The 7564-nt window shown below is 32.0% G+C and overlaps 2 long non-coding RNA genes across 2 annotated transcripts; one reads left to right on the top strand and one right to left on the bottom strand.

Moving 5' to 3' along the window:
* Positions 1 to 2441: 2441 nt before the first annotated feature.
* LOC140182760 (uncharacterized) lies at positions 2442 to 4001 on the bottom strand. Its single transcript, XR_011878863.1, has 3 exons — positions 3753 to 4001; positions 3576 to 3638; positions 2442 to 2716 (listed from the first exon to the last, which is right to left on the bottom strand). It is a non-coding gene; the product is annotated as an uncharacterized lncRNA (long non-coding RNA).
* Positions 4002 to 4627: 626 nt separating this feature from the next.
* LOC112791225 (uncharacterized) lies at positions 4628 to 6845 on the top strand. Its single transcript, XR_011880298.1, has 2 exons — positions 4628 to 4775; positions 6217 to 6845. It is a non-coding gene; the product is annotated as an uncharacterized lncRNA (long non-coding RNA).
* The last annotated feature ends 719 nt before the right edge of the window (positions 6846 to 7564 follow it).

The raw sequence follows: 7564 nt of genomic DNA, 5'->3' as shown, positions 1-7564 counted from the left end.
AACACCAGCCAAGTTCCCCAATCAAGCTTCGAATGGCTCCAAGGACTCCATATCATGCATACATACACACGTAACACATGTATACATACATATACCCAAAAACTCAATTCCCAATATACTTAAAACAAGAAATAGCTAGGGTTGAAGATCCTTACCATACCTACGGACCAAATGAACTAAGTCCAATAAATTCTGCAAGCTAAATCGAACCTAGAAGATCAAAATCAACAAATTCTCAACTTGGATACTCACAATTTTCGAAGTTTAAGGGGTAGAGAAACTGGGATGATAGAGTGGCTTACCTATGAAATTGTTCCGCTAGATTCGTAGAGCTCTACGCAGTGGTCGCAATTGGTGCGGCGATCGGAGCTCAGAGCGAAGAGTTATAGAGGATTGAACGAGAACCAAGGGTTTGGAACCTATCTCCCTTCCCCCTTAAATGCTTCGACATTCCTTTGCTGAATGGGAAAGGAAAGGGACCTTTCCTTAAGTTAATTGGGCTGAAGGGTTGGGCCTTGGGCCCACTTTGAGTCCGGTTCGACCGGTTCGGCCCAATCTTGCACCAAATTCTTAAAAATTAATGTCAAAATTCTTATTTTAATAAGCTCTATCCTAATTAAATATAATATTCATGTTTCTAGTTTTTTTATTAAAATTTAATTTATTGACTAATTATTTACTAATTTAATGGGATTTACACTACACATCACTTGTATTGATTAATTAAAAAATATTTTTAATTTATGATAATGAAACAAAGATAGCTATCAGAAAGGAAAAATGGAGTTTGCAATGTTATGTTAAAATACATAGATTAATTGGTAGCATAAAATTGTTGAAAGAGTCCTTCATACCAAATTTATTTAGATTGGTAAGCACATCTTTGGCCAAACAAATTGTAGGTTATCTAAAAACACCTTTCTCCCATAAATAATGATAATGTAATTGAAGCCTATCAAAGTTAATAACCAACTTGTTTAGGAGCACCTTAAAGTACATAATCAAGGACATGATTCAATACATTATATGATAATTTGACTAATTTTTCTATGCTATGTGATAGTTGAAAAAATCACAAATAAAATTATCTAGGAAAAAAAGATTGTCGGATCAGCTTTTGGGGAAGAACAGAAGACGCGTTTAGTGATCATATTCAGGGAATAATTGCAGAACATACACAAGCAAAACAATGTTGAATGAGAGTGCGTGGTAGATCTGCAACACAATGGCCAATATGATGGAGCTGCTTATTTTTGTTTTCTTCTTTTGGAGATTCTACATAGTGACACATGAACAGATAAAGATTTTTTTTATGCTGCTTATGTGTACTTCATTTTTTGGGAATTCTTCACAGTGGTAGATGAACAGACAAAGATTTTTTTATACTGCTTATTAATTATTCATTTTTTTGGAATTTTTCACATTGAAAGATGAACAGACAAAGAAGTTTTTTGATGTACTGTGTATGGTGTATTTGAAATTAAAGCCATTAAAAGCAGAACAGTGGTAGGTGGAGATGAAGTTATACTTATAACCACTAAGCCTCTGCTGTTATGGAAATAGTCTTTATTGCCTTTTGAATTAAAGTTTTTACTTATTTTAATCAGGTTAAACTATTTTATTCTATTTTAGTAAGGTTTATACCCAACAATCCAAATGAAAAGATGGTGAATAAATTAAGGAAGTTATAACAGGGTATAATATATTTTATTTAAAAAAGTTGTATTAATAATAATTATTTATTCGATAGTACAACAAAAATGTTTTTTTATTCTTATTTGGAACTGCAATAAAAATGTATTTGAATAAAATCCAAGTCTCCCCAAATTTAAAACAGATCATCATTTAAAATGCAAATATAGGCCGGGCCTGAAAGTTATTATATTATTATTGGACATTTGTAAAAGAGACGATGAAAATTTATAATGGATATTTACAAATTTACCTACTTATAAGTAACAGCTATGAGAAACAATGTATTGGTAACAATAAATTTAAACAATAGATCTACATTTGGCCTGAGCATAATTGAGTTCTTACACTAGTTTATATAAGTAAACTTAATACTTCAAAAATATGTAGATTATCTTTTTCTTTAATTAATGCATTTTTTTAAATTTTTGAATCTATAGTTGAATCTTCCCATCTACTAACACATATGTAAATTTAAAATGAGGAATACATATTATCAATACATTTATTGTATGATAACTTTTCTTTTCTCTAGAACTTAACACATCTTGGCTTGGAACTTTAACTGAAATATGTGTTTCATCTATAGCATTTATATCATTCTAAAAACTTAACATAACTTAATAATTATAACTAGGTATTTTTACTAAAATTCTTTTAAAGAAATAATTTTTTGTAGCAAAATATATTAACGATAAGGATAAAATCTTCATACACAGTTGAGTGTTTGTGGTGGGAGTGTGGTACCATTTAGTTGAACTTATGAAAATGGCAACTAACTATTTTAGTAGACTGACGGAAGAAAAAATTTTCTAATCAAATACGTGTCTGGCCGCTTAAAATATATACTCTTGAGATATAACATCTGCCACGATATCGGAATATAGTGCTCGTCACACTCATAGGATATAATGCCCGACACACTTTCCAGGGTAAGGTGTTCCCACACTCTTGGGATATAGCGCCCGCCACGCTCTTGGGATATAGTGCCCAACATGCTCATGGGATATAGTGTCCGACACACCTTACAACAGAGAGAAAACTCAATATACTCATCATCAACAATCTCAATTAGATTTCCATTATCATATTCATTCATAATCATTCACATTCATTCATTCAATATCATTATGGCCAAGAATTCATTAATTATATAGCACTTCCTCAATTAATTAAGCATAGCCACAATCACTGTCTACCAGGAATATAGTGCCCAACACACTCTTGGGATATAGTGCCTGTCACACTCTCTAATCGCATTCACTATTTATCATTACCACCCTTATACCCTCTCCCGTACACTCACATTTCATCAATTCATATCTCAATTCAATCTCAAGTTCATCATTTATCATCATTCACTTCTCATTCAACATTGCCAACACCTTATTACTTAGTTACTCGCTTTATCCACACTTTTCAATTCAAATCCCCCACTTCAAAATCTCTCTTCACCTCTAAGTCACCATCCCTTCGTAGTTCAACCCCCTTCATTACCATTACAACAATAGCTGAAAATGAAAATCCCATTATTCCAATTTCCAACACAAAAACAAAACAAAATCCCCTCACCTTCTCTTGGTAATTTCAGCGAACAACTAGCATACCCAATTGCTTATTCTTGTAAAATCTCAATAAGAAACTGGGATTCATTACCAATCCAGGGTGCATAAATCAACCACAGCTCACACTCTCAAATAAGATCTCGCTAAAGACAAAGGAAGATAAATAAAAAATTGTAAAAATTCTAAACTCAGGTAAATCACAAAAGTAAAAGTAGATTTTGCAACTTATTTTTCAATAAAACTATTTTGATTATTTATAAGAATTCTTTTCTCATGAAGTATGGCAAACTAGTTTGGTAAATGCTTCATAACTCATACCTATTACACTGTGTTAGTTGTAATGTGCTTCTAATTGAGCCTTCAATGCACTTGATTCCAATTCTATTGTGATCAAAAATAGGTGATACATTTGTTGAGTACAACTTATATGAATTAAGAAAGTCGTATAAACAATTATGGCTAAAATTGCATTTCTTTTGAATTCTTTCTTATTACCTGTTCTTGTGTAGTAAGCCTGCCTTGAGGTATAACTCGCCCTATTCAGAGATTGAGCTCTCTTTCGCCTGAAGTGGAAGAGGTATAGGTTGATTTCAAGAAAAATGGCAGCGGTAGGCACCTGCAAAGGTACTCTGATGTTCAAGTAAGTAAGAGTAGGATATGAGTATAATGTTATTTAGAGTGAATAGCATACATTTTACGTAGTTAGAATTTTGTATTTATTGCCTCTTCAGAGTGGTTGAAATATTTTTCTGACATTTTGATAACCACCCTCAATTTGTTTTGGAATGGTTTTATTGTCACCGAGATTTTCTCTAACTAAAATAAGTCATGTTTTATTTATTTTATCTGAATTTCGATTTATAGGTTTAACTGGGCTGGGTTATTACTAATGGATTATAGCCTCCAAACTTGACCTATGATATTTTCAATAAAACAGGTTGAATTTTCGTCTTTTGGATCTATAAATCAGAATCGTGGTAATAGTAGTAGCTCACAAACTCAACTTGTATTTTAAAAATAATAGTCATGCTAGAAAGGAGATGTTAAGTTGAATAATAATAAAGTAAAAAAATGAGAGTGGTTATGAATAATGATTAAATATGAATATGAGGATTAGCCCCCATTTTCTAGTGTGATTGAAATATATGAAGTATAAAATTTGTTGAAATAACGAAAAGAATAATTATGATTTAAAAAAGAAAATAAAAATAAAGAATATAAAATGTAATAGATGAAATTAGGGAATAATGTTTGAAATGAGTAATAAATGAGATGACAAATGTAATTATGACTTAGAGTTACTTTTTTATTTACCAAGGTCATCAAGACCATTTATCAACAGTTAGAACTTGAGAAATATGATTAATAGATGATGTGTTAGTGGTAATTTGAAAGGTCAGGTTTTGGACCGTAAGATGGGATAACTGATATTTACCAAGTTGATGTGAAATAGGCAAAAAAATAGAGTTGAGGCATTTGCATCTTCCCAAGAAAAAAACTTGAAAATGAGTAAGAGAGGTTAGTCGCTTACCTTTTTTGTTTGTTATTCATTGTATCTTCCTCTTCGTTTCTAGGTTATTGTTGTTTGAGTTTTCTGTTTTTGGAATAGAAAAAAAAGAAAAAGAAAGGTAAAGACGATGATATGATAGACGAAGAGTTTTTTCTTGATGATTGTGATCCATACTCGTGGGTAGGTTCATCTGTGAGAGGTTATGTGTCATTGTTTAATGATGAAAATAGTATGCTTCAATTAGGTAGCTCTGAGTGGATTAGAAGAGGTGAGAATGTGAAGGTTGAGTTTTTGCCATGTCATGTATTTGATAAAGTGTATCATCGGAATGAAGGTTATTAGTTCTTTTATATGTATACTTATTTGTTTGTGGAATTAGGGGTGAAGTTTTTCTTCACACCTTTTGAGTATGCTGTTCTTACTCAAATAAAATATGCACTATCTCAGTTATACCTAACGCATGGGCATTCATAAGAGTGTTTGAAATCTTAATGGAGCATATGGAAGAGGAGCCTTCTTTAGAGATATTTTTTACAAGGGTTAAGGAGAGGAATATGGTTAAATTTTGCGAGTGTTCTGAATAAGGCTATTTTTAGTTTGTATAAGTCATCTTTCAAAGGGTTTAAGAGTATGTATGTGAAGGTGAGGTCTCTAGAAGAAGAATTTTTATTCTTCATAGATAAGTATCTCTTAGAAAGGTTTCCTCTATATTGGTGCCTAAATCCTCGACAAATATTGAGTATGGAAAAAATAGGGTATAAAGATGAAGTGATTGCAAAATATTTTGTAAATAACGTGTCAACTTTTAAATTGTTTTCTGTTGCTAATTTGCTTGAGTGGGATACGGATAGAGATGTTGTAGTCAACTATAAAGATAACTAGTATAGAAAGTGATTTTTTTTGAAATACTTTGGTTATTTAAAGTTGATGATATATGGTATTGTGTTCTGTAAGAGAGAAGGCATCAAAGGTCACTGCCAGTAGCCTTTAGTCATTTTTTAGGGTAAAAATATGGAGAAAGAAGAATCTACCAACAATGTGAAGGTGGAAGGAGGGCTGAGGTGGATTAATCGATACCTCAGAAGAGAGTTGTGAGTATTAAGAAAAGGAAGATTGAGATAGAGGTTGCTAAAGAAAAAGTGATAGACCTGACTGATGGCAAACAAGCTACAAAAGAGTTGGATTTGACAAAAGTAGAAAAGCTTACTAATAATCAAAAGAATTTACACAAGTTCAAAGGTACCAAGGATATAACCTCTATGTGGAGTGAACACTATCCCTTTGTGTTACTGTCGGACGAGCATGGTCAAACACCTGCAGATATCAATCTTGTTAATAGTGCGGGGTGATGTGACCGTTGATCAATATTTGCAGGTATTGTTGATTATCACTATGTGCAAAATATATATTCCATATTTGTTAATGTTGAGTTGCTTGTATTCTGTGTAGGTGATTGGGGCTAGATTGATGTGCATATAGAGGACCCGGGAGGTGAGCCATAGGATGGCCGAGGCGGGGAAGGAAGATATAGAAAAGCTAATGAAAGAAAAGTGTAAGACGGAAAAAGAGCTTTGTGCTGCTATGGAAAAGCTAGATGTTATAGAGAAAAAGTTGAAAGAGATGAAAGAAAGATTGAGTTCGCTAGAGGAAAAAGAAAAAAGGTTAACTAAAGAGAATGCTAAATTTCAAGCGAGGATTGTGCAGTTGGCTCTTGAGAAGAAAAATGCCGAGAATAGTAAGGTGAATCATGGGCTTAAAATGTTCTCTGTTGGATTTGACAGGGCTACGGAGCAAGCTAAGTTTATTGCTCCTACCGTGGACTTTGTCACTATAGACCTGTGCAAGATTGTTCTTAATGGAGGACTTGTAAATGATGATGTGGATCACGAGGGTGGACATAAGAATATGACTACTCCATAGTAGTTTATTTGTTTAAAGAATTAGATTGTATGTGTATTATTTGAACAATGTTTTATGTTTATGTTTTGTTGATGATGAACTAATTACTCAACTTTGTAGGGTGAACTTGGTTGGTTTAGGAATTTATATATTGTGCCTTTGTATTGATTTGATATTCATATGTTTGTGTGATCATGGTAGAGTCATTAGGGATGATGATTGATCATTGTGAAATTTATAATTTAGTAAATATATATATATATATATATATATATATATATATATATATATATATATATATATTGTTATTTGTAAATTGAGGATGTGCTTTGTTGATGGAACCCAAGAGTTATGCTTTGGGTAATGTTAAGATTAATAAATAGAGGTAGCATGATTTGTGCTATTTGTGATTTTTAAAGTAATTATTTTATATGTCGGTTAGTGATTTTGAAGTCGAATGATTGTATCAAAGTATCAATTGTGTGAGTTGTACTTGGGTGTGAGTATCTGATTTTTATGGTCGGTTATTAGGGATAATGGAACATGATAGATAACTTGATATCTTATGCGTTTGAAAATCGAAGTATAGTTTGGTTCTGATCGAGTCACATGTGTGGTATGAATAGTTGTTACAAAACAACTTATTCGATTTGATCATATACCGAATGACTTATAAATCAATTGGAGATAATAATAAATGAGATTAATAGAAAAAATTGAAAGTAAAATTGTAAATTTATTTTATTAATGAAAAGAGCACATCAATGTATCTCAACTTATGAACTTAGCTGTAATGCACCTTTAAGGAAAAGATGTTCCATGTACTTGTTAAAGTATTGTCGTCAAAAGTTTGTAAAATGTATGCTCTTGTCCAATGAGCTTTGAGTGTTTTTGTTGT

This window comes from Arachis hypogaea, chromosome 3 (genome assembly GCF_003086295.3).
Source record: "Arachis hypogaea cultivar Tifrunner chromosome 3, arahy.Tifrunner.gnm2.J5K5, whole genome shotgun sequence".
Taxonomy (NCBI): Eukaryota; Viridiplantae; Streptophyta; class Magnoliopsida; order Fabales; family Fabaceae; genus Arachis; species Arachis hypogaea.
Note: the sequence above shows the minus strand (reverse complement) of the source record. Positions and strands in the feature narration are given on the sequence as shown.